The sequence below is a fragment of the Panthera leo genome, chromosome A1 (assembly GCF_018350215.1).
Source record: "Panthera leo isolate Ple1 chromosome A1, P.leo_Ple1_pat1.1, whole genome shotgun sequence".
NCBI lineage: Eukaryota > Metazoa > Chordata > Mammalia > Carnivora > Felidae > Panthera > Panthera leo.
The window spans coordinates 3682815-3696660 of NC_056679.1; the positions used below are offsets into that span (position 1 = coordinate 3682815).

A 13846-nucleotide genomic window follows, 5' to 3' on the forward strand; every position below is an offset into this window, starting at 1 on the left:
TGTAATTACTAAGCTTGATTTCACAGACACACATTTTCCCAGTTGGTGTTCCTTTGAAGAGTGTTATGAGAAACGTAAATAGTTGCATGGTCAGGTAAGTGTGGAAAATTCTATATACCCCATCTTCCTCTTATAGTTTCAGAATTTACTGTTTAAAATTGTTTGACAAGCATCTTCTAAAGCAGTGTACCTATGTCTACTTTAAGCTAACCTAAGGGTTCCCAGGATATTCTCTTTTGATGTAGGACTTCCTAAAACCATTCTTTTCACGTGAAACACCAGAAGTTTGTCAGAATTGGAAGTGTTACCAACAGGTTTTTTAAATGAATTTCAGAAAGGAAGAAAGGAAGACAGAAAGAAATACAAATACCAAAAGAAGGATAAGCTAGCAGGATGGATGGATGATAGATGATAGATAGATAAATAGAGAGATAGAGAGATAGATAGATAGATAGATAGATATAGATAGATAGATGATAGATAGATAGATGATAGATAAATGATAGATAGATAGATGATAGATAGATAGATAATAGACAGATAGATGATAGATAAATGATAGATAGATAGATAATAGATAGGTAGATAGATAATAGATAGGTAGATAGATAATAGATAGATAGATAGATAGATAATAGATCGATCATAGATAGATGATAGATTGATTAACAGAAGGAAGAGAAAGAGAAGGAGGGGAAGAAATAGAAGTTAGTTTTTCTGCTACATCACTCTTCTTCATCTACTAGCAACCGCATTTGTTTTGTTCTAGCACGAAGCTCAAGGAAGGCCATGCTGAGTTCACCCAAAGTGATAAATGCATTTATATACTTATCTCACTTTTGGAGAGGAAAACCTTGCTTGTGTTACCCTATGTAAATACCCTAAAATAGTCTCCTAAATGTTTTGCTAATCAACCATTTTGAACATTGTTGATCTCTGTAAGAAATAAAATAATAGAAAAATGGAATTACATTTTGTTTTAAAAAGCATGAAGATGGTTTGAATAATTCAAAACACTCACATTGTTTTCACAAAGAAAAATGCAATTCAACATGTAATACATCTCTGTGAGACACCAGTTAGTTCATAGAGAGTACATAAGTAATACTAACATTGCCATCAAAACTTTATTCCTGGTATTAATTATTGGGATGCCTTTGGGGTGCCTGGGTGACTCTGTCGGTTAAATGCTCAACTTCAGCTCAGATCATGATCTCACAATTCGTGAGTTCGGTCCCCACATCGGGCTCTGCGCTGACAGCTCGGAGCCTGGAGCCTGCTTCGGATTCCGTGTCTCCCTCTCTCTCTGCCCTTCACCCACTCACGCTCTGTCTCTCTGTCTTAAAAATAAACAAACATAAAAAATGTTTTTAACTGAAAAAAAAATATTGGGAGGCCTTTGAGATGTATCAAGCAGAGAGGTCCTGGAACAAGCCACAGACTGCACATTAAAGTTCAGTGTCACTGAGTGTTGTAAGAAGTGCTGTATCACTAAACTGTATCCCTGAAACAAATACTACCCTCTATGTTAACTCACTGGAATTTAAATAAAAACTAAAAAAAAAAAAAAAAAATCAGTGTCATACAGCTATCTCCCATCAGTGACATTTAAGACCACGGGAAGAATTATTTCAAGATCTTCTGGTGTGTTTGAAAGCATGAGGTTAAGAGGTGTCAGTCCATATCCCGACTCATCATAAATTCATTGCCCGACCTTGAGCAAGGCACTCAACCTGCGCAAACAATTCACCTTCCTCAGTCTTACTGTAAAGAATGAATCAGACCTATAAATGACAGACAACAGACCCATGGCTGCCAGAGGGGAGGGGGTGGGGGGGATGGGCAAAATGGGCAAAGGGGAGCAGGAGGTACAGTTACGAAATGAATCCGTCGCCGGGCTGGAAGGCACCGCACAGAGAACGTGGTCAGCGGTGTTTTCACAGTGTTGTATGGTGACAAACGGTCACGATATTTGTGGTGAGCAAGGCCTGCTTCATACACTGTGGACTCACCATTCGGTGCTGTGTGCCTGAAACTCTCTTTCGCTGGTGCTAAGAACTGTATAAAGGGTCGTGAAGGGGTTTATTAGATACTGCCAACAGATAGATAATAATAGCAAGGTAATAATAGACAATAGCAGACAGTAATAGACAATAATAGTACGTAGGTCAGAGTTAACAACAAAGATATTGCCTATGAGTCTTTTATTTATTTATTTACTTTGACAAACACACCTTGATCACCATCCTTTCTAACCATGGTACTAAGTTCCGGGAAAACAATTCACAACTGAGATGGGGCGCCTACTGCATTCATAAACACAATTACAATCGACAAGTAAGTGACAAGTGGGGCATCTGTAATGACAAATACCAAACACGTCCCTGGGAGAAGCTACAAAAGGTAACAGTAGCCAAACGCATAAATAGTAACTAAGAAATGAGGCAAGTATCTTTTCGAAGTGTAAGATTTTTTAAGAGCTAGGACTCTTGGGGCACCTGGGTGGCTCCAAGTTAAATGCTCAACTTCAGCTCAGGGCATGATCTCGTGGTTCGTGAGTTCGGGCCCCGCGTCGGGCTCTGTGTCGACAGCTCAGAGCCTGGAGCCTGCTTCGGATTCTGGGTCTCCTTCTCTCTCTGCTCCTCCCCCACTCACACTCTGCCTCTCTCTCTCTGTTGGAACCAGCCTTGACCTTTCCTGGGTGGCTCCGGCTACTTCCTGCAGCACCTGTGAGCAGTAAACCTCTCCATCTCAATTTCTCCTGTGGTTTGGGTCAAACCACATCTCACCCTTTCCCCAAGGGCCAGGCGGGACTCTGCTGCACCGGTATTAATCTGATACATTCGTACCATGCATGCTGACTAATTAAAACTCTTTGCAACAGTCAACTTTGAAGATTAATTACAGACTTTTAGTAGAATATGTACAAGAAAAATACTTTGGTTTATACCGACTTCAGGAAAACAAGAAAGATGTGGCTTTATCATGGTTTCGTATATACGGTCGCCTCCCTTGAAGGATCAAATTATTACTCAGGGACAGACATCAATTCATGGTCATCCTTTCAAAGGCGCTCTGAGAGATTTGTGCCTTCCCTGCATTTTCCTCACCATCTCTGGAATTCTTCCCAGTCGCCGTTAGCTCCAGACCCTGAGAACGTTTTCACAACCTGAATCAACGGGTTCCTTTGCGTTTTTTCTCAAGCCTGTTAAGCATGATGGAATTCAGCTCTTCTCGAGGCCGCCAGCCTACCGATTGCAAGAGAAACCCCAGGGTAGAACAGATTCTGTGCTGCAGTTACTTACGATGCCATTCCAGCTCCTCCCTTGGCCAAACCTTTTTCTGACTCTCTGTCCTCAAGGTGAAATGGAGACAATATTACCATGTAACTTTCAGGGTTGCTGCAGTATTACCAACTCCACCGAGTTAATAAGAACACCCTTAGTCCCCTCGTTAATAATTAATCAAATCATTATTAATTAATACTCTTAATTAAGCACACTCTTGTGGTCCCCGGGTATCCTGTAAATTCTCAACAAATGTGAGATACAGGACGAGATTTAAGATCAACTTGCTCTCTATTACCTCACTGATCATTTAATTCCAGTTTTCTTATCGATTACTAGTCCATTAGAAAATTCAGCCTACGTGTCAAAATACCATCCGACAGAGTCAAAATATCATAGATATTTAAAATATTAACAGATGCTCACGTTTGTAAGGGTAGAAGACAAAACTACAGGATTTTTCAGCCAGAATGAGACCATTTTTCTTGTCTTCCCATGATTCCACACTTGGCTCTAAGCTTTAACCTAGTCCAATTAAGCATTTATTGAGGATGCCCGATGCGTATCCTTTAATTCACTCCCTTAATTATACTGGGAATCATCAGGGGCCATACTGGGGTTGCAAGCTGAGGTGGGGACCCCTGCATGCATGTCACCAAAGTCCTGGCCTGTGAAATAGCAGACTTACATTTGAACGAAACGCAAGTAAAACTTTTCACGTGCTTTACTGCCCATGGCAACGTGAATGCGAGAAGTGGACATGGGGCGGACACCATATTCGAGGTCGGTCGTGCTCCCCTAACACCTTTTTGCCACGAAACCGGAGACTGCACGCTTCGCAGCATCCTTCTCTCGGGTCTGTGTTTCAAGCCCACGGTCCTCGCTTGTCCACGGACGACCAAGCCCATGGCTCATGGGGAGTGCGGGTAAGGGCACGTCGCTGCCAGCCTGCCCTGCCATGGCTGCAAGTCCGAATTCTCCCCAGCGGTATTGACACCCAGCGACCAGTGTCCCAGCTCCTTCCTGACATGGGTATGGCTACGATCGCAGTACGCGTGACTATGGCCAATATAGCAGTAGCCACCAAAACCAAGCAAATACTTGTATTGGTTCATTCAAAAATTACATCTACCATTCACTAAGCCCTTGGGATGCAGCAGTGAAAAACCAGATGGGTGTCTTTTTTTGTCGTGCAGCTCACGTTCCAGGAGGAGGAAATAAACAACCATGTACCTACTGAGTCGGGCGTTGCCACAGAGTGTAAGGAAATCAACGGGGTCAGAGAGACACGGGTGCACTGTGTTGGGATAGGATTCTCAGGAAAGGTGACATTCCAGCAGCGGTTAGGACAGGGCGAGAGAGCAAGCCATGTGGCTCTCGGGCGGGAAGAGTACGCGCCGGGCAGAGGGCGAGCAAATGCAGAATCGTGTTGGTTGCAGTCTGCTCGGGTTGCTCAAGGCAAATCAGGGAGCCCAGCATAGCCGGGGCGGGCTGTGGAAGGAGTGGACGGAGATGAGAACACGTTGTGTTGGGCACCACGGGACAAGGTCAAAATACCGTCCTATAGCGTCAAAATGTCAGAGGCATTTAAAATATTAACAGACGCTCAAGTTTGTAAGTGTAGATGACAAAATTACAGAATTTTTGAAAGGGAATCAGACCATTGTTACTGTCTTCCCATGATTCCACGCTGGTTCTAAGCTTTAATTTAGTTCAGTTAAGCATTCCTTAGGGATGCACTAGCTTTCGCCTGGAGTGAGATAGGGAGTCCCTGAAACCAGATGTTGAACAGAGAGGTGGTAAGATCAGACTTAAGTTTTAGAAGAATCTTCCTGGTCGTTATGTGAAGAACAGATTTGAGAGGCTGAGGGCAGGAGCAAGGATGCCTGGTTCATTATATTTACGTCTCCCGCGGCCTTCTATGTTGGGTGCTTACGAACCCATTCATCTATCTACACGTGCCTCACCTGTCCCATTTATTGAGTGCCTGTGTGCCGGGCATCACGCTACTCGTAAAGGACCATAAAGGTGGTTCGGCCCGGTTCCTGTGACTAAGGACTTCTAATTTAATGGATGACACTGTTAAAAAATAATGCACAGACTATGGGCGCTAGAATAGAGGGTTGTATGAAACATTACTGGAGGAATAATCATTTCTATTATTATCCCTTTCTAGTCAAATAATTCCCATTATTACTCCTTTGAGGCAAGAGAAGAAAACCGGGGCTGTGCACCAGGAGGTGCCAACAAGAAACAGAAGGAAAGAGAAGGTTCCGGTAAGTCGCCCAAGGGTCCGTGGAATGTAGCCGTGCAGGCTTCGCCTGAACAGACCTGTCCACATTTGGAAGTTAATACCTAGCAAAACATAATATAGGCAGGGTGGAAAAAACAAAGAGAAAAAAAGGGAAAGAAAACACAACCCTTGAGGGATTGCAGATCTATGCCCCTGCTTTCCCCGCAGGAGCCTGAGAAAGGTTTTAGAAAAGGATTTATGTCCTAACAGGTTCTGGAAGACCTCTGTGAGATAAAGCCCCACTGGAAATCCAGGCTGAGAGGAGCAGTCAACAGACAGGCTTTCCTAAAAATGAATATTTGACAAAATTGAAGAAAGGTCACATATTGAGCGTGAAGAGGACAAGTGTTTCATATTGATAAAAGGCACACTTCATCAAGACGTCAAAAAAACATTAAGGACTAAACATAGCATTGAAATATAGACAGCAAATATTTTTAAACATACAAAGAGAGGCTGGCAAACTAGATCCGAGGAGGGAGAAGGAAAAATCCCTCTCAGAAAATGGCAAATAACCTGGGGGAAAAAATGACAGTATTAAGAATTCGAATATCACGAATATTCAGCTTGCTGCGATAGATATGTAGAGAGAGTCGTGTAACAAACAAATAGAAAATACATTCTTTTCAAACACCACAGGACACTTGCAATGATTAGCCAGATGTTAGGTTACTAAAAAATTCTAAAGGAAAAAGTGCTCAAGGCAGAAATTACACAGCCAAGTTCTGATTACAATGTTACAAAACTAGGCAGTACACAACCAAAGGCTAGCCCCAAAGAGACTTTCCATGGAAAAAAAATGTCAAACCATTCTTCTAAATAGCTCAAGACAGAGGAAAACTCAACATTAAAATTAACAACTATTCAGCAGTGAGTGGAAATAAAATACCATACATTGAAACACAGAATTTGGGCAAAGCATTAATCAAGGCAAATTTGACTGGGAAGGCATGTGTTAGATACAGTATTTAGAAAAATGGGAAATAAGTGAGCAGAGGAGTCAATTCAATAGAGAAGAAAAAAAGCAACAGTCTAAGCCAAAGCAAGGTGCATCAGCCAGCGATGAGGGGTGTAGGCTCTGATTCCAGGAAACCTGCCTCCGCCGCTCCCCAGCTCTGTCCTGCGTGGAGTTTTCTGGCCTCTCTGTGCCTCGGCCTCCTCATCAGCAAACCACAGGCTCTTTTAGTTTTCTTAAGGGATTAAGTGAGATAGTAGAGGTAAAATTCTTAGAGGGCCTGACTTAAAGTAAGCATCCAATAAATTTACGCTTCTTTTAAGAGGAAGACAACAATATAATTCAATTAGCCAAGGATCCGTTTTCTAGTGGCACAGGTGCAGCAAGAGTGGGTTCCATTTCCTGTAAATAAGGCCCCTTTACTGAAATCTTTGATCTTCCAAGTATGCCGGGGTAGAGTGCCCATTGATGTCAGAGCAGTCCAGAACACTCCAGCAATGATGTACATTTAGGGAGACATTAGGGCCAATTCTGTACAGATCCTTTCAGAGGCTAGGCAGGGAACATACCCATTCTAGCTCGTTTTATGAAAGCTGCAAAACCTTGGCTGCAAAAGTGGAACAGGACACTATAATATTAAAAACTAGGCTGATCTCCTATATGAACATACATGCCAAACTCTTAAAGTATCTGCAAACCGAACCCATTTATACATAAAGGGTAATATGAGTGACCAAGCTGACCTTACTTTAGAAACACAAAGTTGGCTTCTCCTTGGAGGAAAAAAAATCAAATAATGCACTTTATAAAGAAGAAAATTAAGTGGAATAAAATAGAATAAGATAAAGGATAAAATTCATAGGATCTCAATCTATGCAGAAAAACATTTGAAAAAAATTCAACATTGATTGTTAAAAGCTCTTAGCAACTAGAAATAGAAGGAAGTTTCTTTCGTCTGAAAGAACATAACTATGAAAACATTATACGCAATGGTGGAATGCTTTATACTTCTATTTGAGGTTGGGAAACAAACTGGGATGCCCATTATCTCCCCTTCCATTCACCATTGTATTGGAGATCTTAGCCAATGCAGTAAAGCAAGAAAAAGAAATCAGATACAGTGATTGGAAATGCAGGAGTGTGCCTGGGTGGCTCAGTCAGTTAAGCATCTGACTCTTGATTTCAGTTCAGGTCATGATCTTGCAGTTCATGGGATCCAGCCCCATGTCAGGCTCTACACTGATAGCTCAGAGCCTGCTTGGGATCCTCTCCCTCTCTCTCTGCACCATTCCCCTTTCTCTCTCAAAATAAATAAAAAGACTTAAAAAAAAGAAATGCACGAATATAATCATCTTATGTAGGTAATATGATTATGCACACAAAATCCAAAACTATCCATAAATAGTTACTAAAAGGAATATTTGAGTTCAGTAAGTTTATTTTATGTAAGACCAATATTAAAAATTAATTTTTTTCTAAATATCCAAAACAAAAGAATTTTTTTTAATTTTTAAAAATAATTTGAAATAGGGGCGCCTGGGTGGCTCAGTGGGTTAAGCATCCGATTTCAGCTCAGGTCATCATCTCACAGTTCGTGGGTTCGAGCCCCACGTCAGGCTCTGTGCTGACAGCTCAGAACCTGGAGCCTGCTTCCGATTCTGTGTCTCCCTCTCTCTGTGCCCCTTCCCTGCTCATGCTCTGTCTCTCTCTGTCTCTCAAAAATAAATAAATGTTAAAAAATATTTTAAATAATGTGAAATAAATCTAATTGAATGTGGAAAGCTTCTACACAGAAAATTATAAAACATCAAGAGAAAAAACTGATGTAGAAGAATAAAAGATATATCATGGTCATAAATTGGAAGAGACAATATTGTAAAGATGTGAATTCTCTCCATATTGATTTATAGATTCAATGAACTATCGTTCAAAATCCCTTTAGGTTCTTTTATGAAATTGGCAGCTGGTTCGAAAACTTATGTGGGAATGTGAAGGACCGAGAGTAGCCAAAAGAGAAGAAAAGGGATGTGCCCTAACAGACATCAAGATTTATTTTTAAACTATGGTAAATAAGGAGTCTGGCACTGGGTGCAGAGATAGGCAGACCAATGAGACAGAAGTGAGAGACCCCAGATAAACCCACACACAGACACTTGATTTATGACACAGATGGTTCTGTAAAGCCCTGCATGTGGCCTTCTTGACAAACAGAACTGGGAAAGTCTATGTGTATCTATTGGAAGACAGGAAATAATCTCTAATCGCATCTAATCACTCAATCTAACAATGTAGAAGTTTCTCATCCCTTTATTAAAAGCAGTTTTCACTTAGCATAACACTCTCCATTTCCATCCACATCGCTACAAAAGGCCATATTTCATTCTTTCTCACTGCCAAATAGTATTCCATTGTATATATAAGCCACATCTTTATCCATTTGTCAGTTGATGGACATTTAGGCTCTTTCCATAATTTGGCTATTGGTGAAAGTGCTGCTATAAACATTGGGGTACAAGTGCCCCTATGCATCAGCACTCCTGTATCCCCTGGGTCAATTCCTAGCAGTGCTATTGCTGGGTCATAGGGTAGTTGTATTTTCAATTTTTTGAAGAACCTCCACATTGTTTTCCAGAGCGGCTGCACCAGTTTGCATTCCCACCAACAGTGCAAGAGAGTTCCCGTTCCTCCACATCCTCGCCAGCATCTATAGTCTCCTGAGTTGTTCATTTTAGCCACTCTGACCGGCGTGAGATGGTATCTCAGTGTGGTTTTCATTTGTATTTCCCTGATGATGAGTGACGTTGAGCATCGTTTCATGCGCCTGTTGGTCATCCAGATGTCTTCTTTAGAGAAGTGTCTATTCATGTTTTCTGCCCATTTCTTCACTGGATTATTTGCCTTTCGGGTGTGGAGTTTGGTGAGTTCTTTATAGATTTTGGGTACTAGCCCTTTGCCCAATATGTCATTTGCAAATATCTTTTCCCATTCTGTCAGTTGCCTTTTAGTTTTGTTGATTGTTTCCTTTGCAGTGCAGAAGCTTTTTATCTTCATGAGGTCCCAATAGTTCATTTTTGCTTTTAATTCCCTTGCCTTTGGAGATGTGTCCAGTAAGAAATTACTGCGGCTGAAGTCAGAGAGGTTTTTTCCTGCTTTCTCCTCTAGGGTTTTGATGGTTTCCTGTCTCACATTCAGGTCCCTTTATCCATTTTGAGTTTGTTTTTGTGAATGGTGTAAGAATGTGGTCTAGTTTAATTCTTCTGCATGTTGCTGTCCAGTTCTCCCAGCACCATTTGCTAAAGAGACTGTCTTTTTTCCATTGGATATTCTTTCCTGCTTTGTCAAAGATTAGTTGGCCATACTTTTGTGGGTCCAATTCTGGAGTCTCTATTCTATTCCATTGGTCTATGTGTCTGTTTTTGTGCCAATACCATGCTGTCTTGATGATTACAGCTTTGTAGTAGAAGCTAAAGTCTGGGATTGTGATGCCTCCTGCTTTGGTTTTCTTCTTCAATATTACTTTGGCTATTTGGGGTCTTTTGTGGTACCATTCAAATTTTAGGATTGCTTGTTCTAGCTTTAAGAAAAATGCTGGTGCAATTTTGATTGGGATTGCATTGAATGTGTAGACTGCTTTGGGTACTATTGACATTTTAACAATATTTATTCTTCCAATCCATGAGCATGGAATGTTTTTCCGTTTCTTTGTGTCTTCTTCAGTTTCCTTCATAAGCTTTCTATAGTTTTCAGCATAGAGATCTTTTACATCTTTGGTTAGGTTTATTCCTAGGTATTATATGCTTCTTGGTGCAATTGTGAATGGGATCAGTTTCTTTATTTGTCTTTCTGTTGCTTCATTATTAGTGTATACGAATGCAACTGATTTCTGTACATTGATTTTGTATCCTGCGACTTTGCTGAATTCATATATCAGTTCTAGCAGACTTCTGGTGGAGTCTATCGGATTTTCCATGTATAATATCATGTCATCTGCAAAAAGTGAAAGTTTGACTTCATCTTTGCCAATTTTGATGTCTTTGATTTCCTTTTGTTGTCTGATTGCTGATGCTAGCACTTCCAACAGTATGTTAAACAACAGCAGTGAGAGTGGACATCCCTGTCGTGTTCCTGAACTCAGGGCAAAAGCTCTCAGTTTTTCCCCATTGAGGATGATATTAGCTGTGGGCTTTTCGTAAATGGCTTTTATGATGTTTAAGTATGTTCCTTCTATCCCGACTTTCTTGAGGGTTTTCATTAAGAAAGGATGCTGAAATACGTCATACAGAGAAAGACAGATACCTTATGTTTTCAGTCTTATGCGCATCCTGAGAAACTTAACAGAAGACCAGGGGGGAGGGGAAGGAAAAAAAATTTAGAGAGGGAGAGAGCCAAACCATAAGAGACTCTTAAAAACAGAATAAACTGAGGGTTGATGGGGGGTGGGAGGGAGCAGAAAGTGGGTGATGGGTATGGAGGAGGGCACCTGTTGGGATAAGCACTGGGTGTTGTATGGAAACCAATTTGACAATCAATTTCATATTTTTAAAAAAAGCAGTTTTCACTACAGAGTGCCCAGGAAACAGTGATCAGCAACAGCCCCAAAATGAGAGAGATGGTGGCACTAATGGCCAGCGACCACAGCTGCCGCCAGCAAGCCTTCCTTCCTTGGCACTCACAGTGCCAAGTGTCCCCACAAGCATCACCATCATCAAAACCATGGCTCTGACACCCGGCACCTGGCCCCGCCACTCTCTGGGCTACTGAAGTGGCCTCTTCACCAGTCATGGTGAGCAACCCAGCCACTCAAACACCTGCAGCTGCCCAGGTGAGGATGTCCATCTCTTCTGCTGTCCACACGTCCACCCATCCTGTCATTTAGGTGCACACATCAGGGACTATGATAATGGCCCGGCAAAGCCAGGTAGCGACCACGCTGGTGGGTGGGGTCATCAACGCCACCGCCCTGGTGAAAAGCCCCATCTCTATCCCGGGAGGCGGCGCTCTGACTTGCAATCTGGGCAAAGTGACATTGGTAGTCCGGATCAAAGGGTCCCCGTCAGCTGGGACCGTCCTGAAGCTGGGGACCTCGGCAGATGGCAAGCCCACCACCGTCATCAGTGGCATGAGAGCCGGTGGGGCTGGGACTAAGCCCATCATCCTGGCCATTCCGGCAGGCCAAGCCCAACACAACACCATCATCGAGACCATCCCCATACCAGCCACAGGCGGGACCAGCAGTCTTGACATCAAGTCCCTTTTCACCACCATCATCACCAAGGTGATGACTTCAGGAACAGGAGCACCCACCGAAATCACTGCTGCTGTTCAAAATGCCCTGGCCATGAGAAGCACGGAGTGACCCAGGTGGTGCTAAAGAGGGTCACTGGACAGCCAGGCAGGCACTATCCTCTGCTCCGTGCCCGTTGAGGGATGTTCACCTGGTCACGACTGTCACCGTCTCCACCATCAAGCCAGCCGTCACCGTGTTGATCACAAAAAGCGTCCCAGATGTCACAACCCTCGGCAGAGGGACAGGCAGCATTCCCACCAGCCTTGCAGAGCTGCGGGCCACCGCACCGGAGCCTCCCTGGCCCATCACTACCTTGGGCACCATTGCCATCCCTTCAAGCCAGGTGATCAGCCCCCACTGGTGTCACCGTGCTGGTTGCACAGACCACGGTGATGAGGCTTGGTGGGTGCACCATTCCCACCATCACCATGCAGCCTATCTCCCAGCCTACCCAGGTGCCTCCAATCACAGTGCCCAGGGAGGTCAAGTCCAGCCTGTGCATGACCTTCCTGTGTCCGATCTAGCCTCGCCTACAACACAACAGCCCATGGCAGGTCACCACGGCTGACTTGGTGCAGGGTAACATGTAGCCCGGGACGGTGTCACGTAGCCTGGCACTGAGATGCCGGTGGGCTACAACCCACCCTGTGAGACCCATGAGACAGGCACCACCTACACCCCCCCCCCCACCTCTGGGGGTTGTGGGCAAGCCTGAGGGTAGGTAGCAGCTAGCTTCCTGCCCACCGCCCCTGTGAGATGCACCAGACCACTTTCATTGGTACCACCATATCAGTCGGCCCTGGTGCCCTGCTCCCTGATACTCTCCTCTCCCACAGGACCCTCAAGTCCAGCTTGAAGGTGGCAGCACGACTTATTGCTACCCCCAGGCCAGTGTTTCACTGCCAGCTCCTTTCTGGACACAGAGGGTATGTCTCAACCATCCTGTGAGACACACAAGACAAGCACCATGCCCATGGCCATGATTGTCACCTCCAACATAAGCTCAAACAAAGATCCCCCACCATCTGTGACCAGGGACGGGTGGACAGCATCCAGGGCAACGGTGTGAACATCACCGGCTCCGGTGCCACCATGTCAACTGTGTCCTTTACACGGACGTGGGCTATGACCCTCGTGATAATTTCCAGAAGGTACTCACTTCCATTTATGTTCAATTAATACTAGCTGCCATAATGAACTCCAAAATCTGAGGGAGTTAAACCTATGACATGGCTTCTCGCTTAGGTAACAATACTGAGTTTTTCTGGTTGGCGTGCACTGCAAGGAAATCCATACATGCAGACTCCTTTCAGGGAGGGGCTCTGGCATCTATAATTTGAGGGCTCATGAGGTCATGCTTAGGGTTGTCGCCACTTCCTTCCATTCCAGCAAGGAACGCAATTTATCCAATTCGAACAAGAGTTCCAACAGAACATTCTTCGCTCGAGGAGAAAAATTCTAAAATGCCACTGTAGAATTCTACATTTATATTTTTTGTCACTTTTAAAGACGCTTCATTTAACTGATTCATTTTCCTCCTTTCCTTTTTTATGTATAAAATGCAACGTGTGAGCTTTGGTTTTAGTAAGCACAACGGGCTTACACACGCACGGTGGTTCAGTATTATGAATAAATATTCGCAGTTGATTTTGAATAAAATGCAACTAGCGTCCTGACATCACACTTTCCCAGGTTGCTCTTCAGGCTTGCCCAGACGAGGAACAAACATTCTTCCCATAGGCGAATCTACTCCTCTTTTCACTCCGCCCAGGGGTCCCTTGACCAGCCTTCCCACTCACGGCCGCGTGTGGAAAGCAGGGGTGTTACCAACCACAAAGAGATCACATTCCAGAAATGGAGTGATAATTGCCTAAAGTGTTCAAAAGGAGACATAGTTGGAGGATGTGTTGTTCCAGGGGCAGACTCTAAAACTCCCAATAGTAGATTTAAGTGGCAAGAAAATGCGATTATCAATTACAGTTTCCTTGATACTCCGAGACGGGTTTGTGTTAGCACGCTGAAGC

The 13846-nt window shown here is 43.6% G+C and overlaps 1 pseudogene; it reads left to right on the forward strand.

The window, feature by feature from the left end:
• The first annotated feature begins 3932 nt into the window (after window positions 1–3932).
• Window positions 3933–12390, forward strand: LOC122228802 (annotated as a pseudogene).
• The last annotated feature ends 1456 nt before the right edge of the window (window positions 12391–13846 follow it).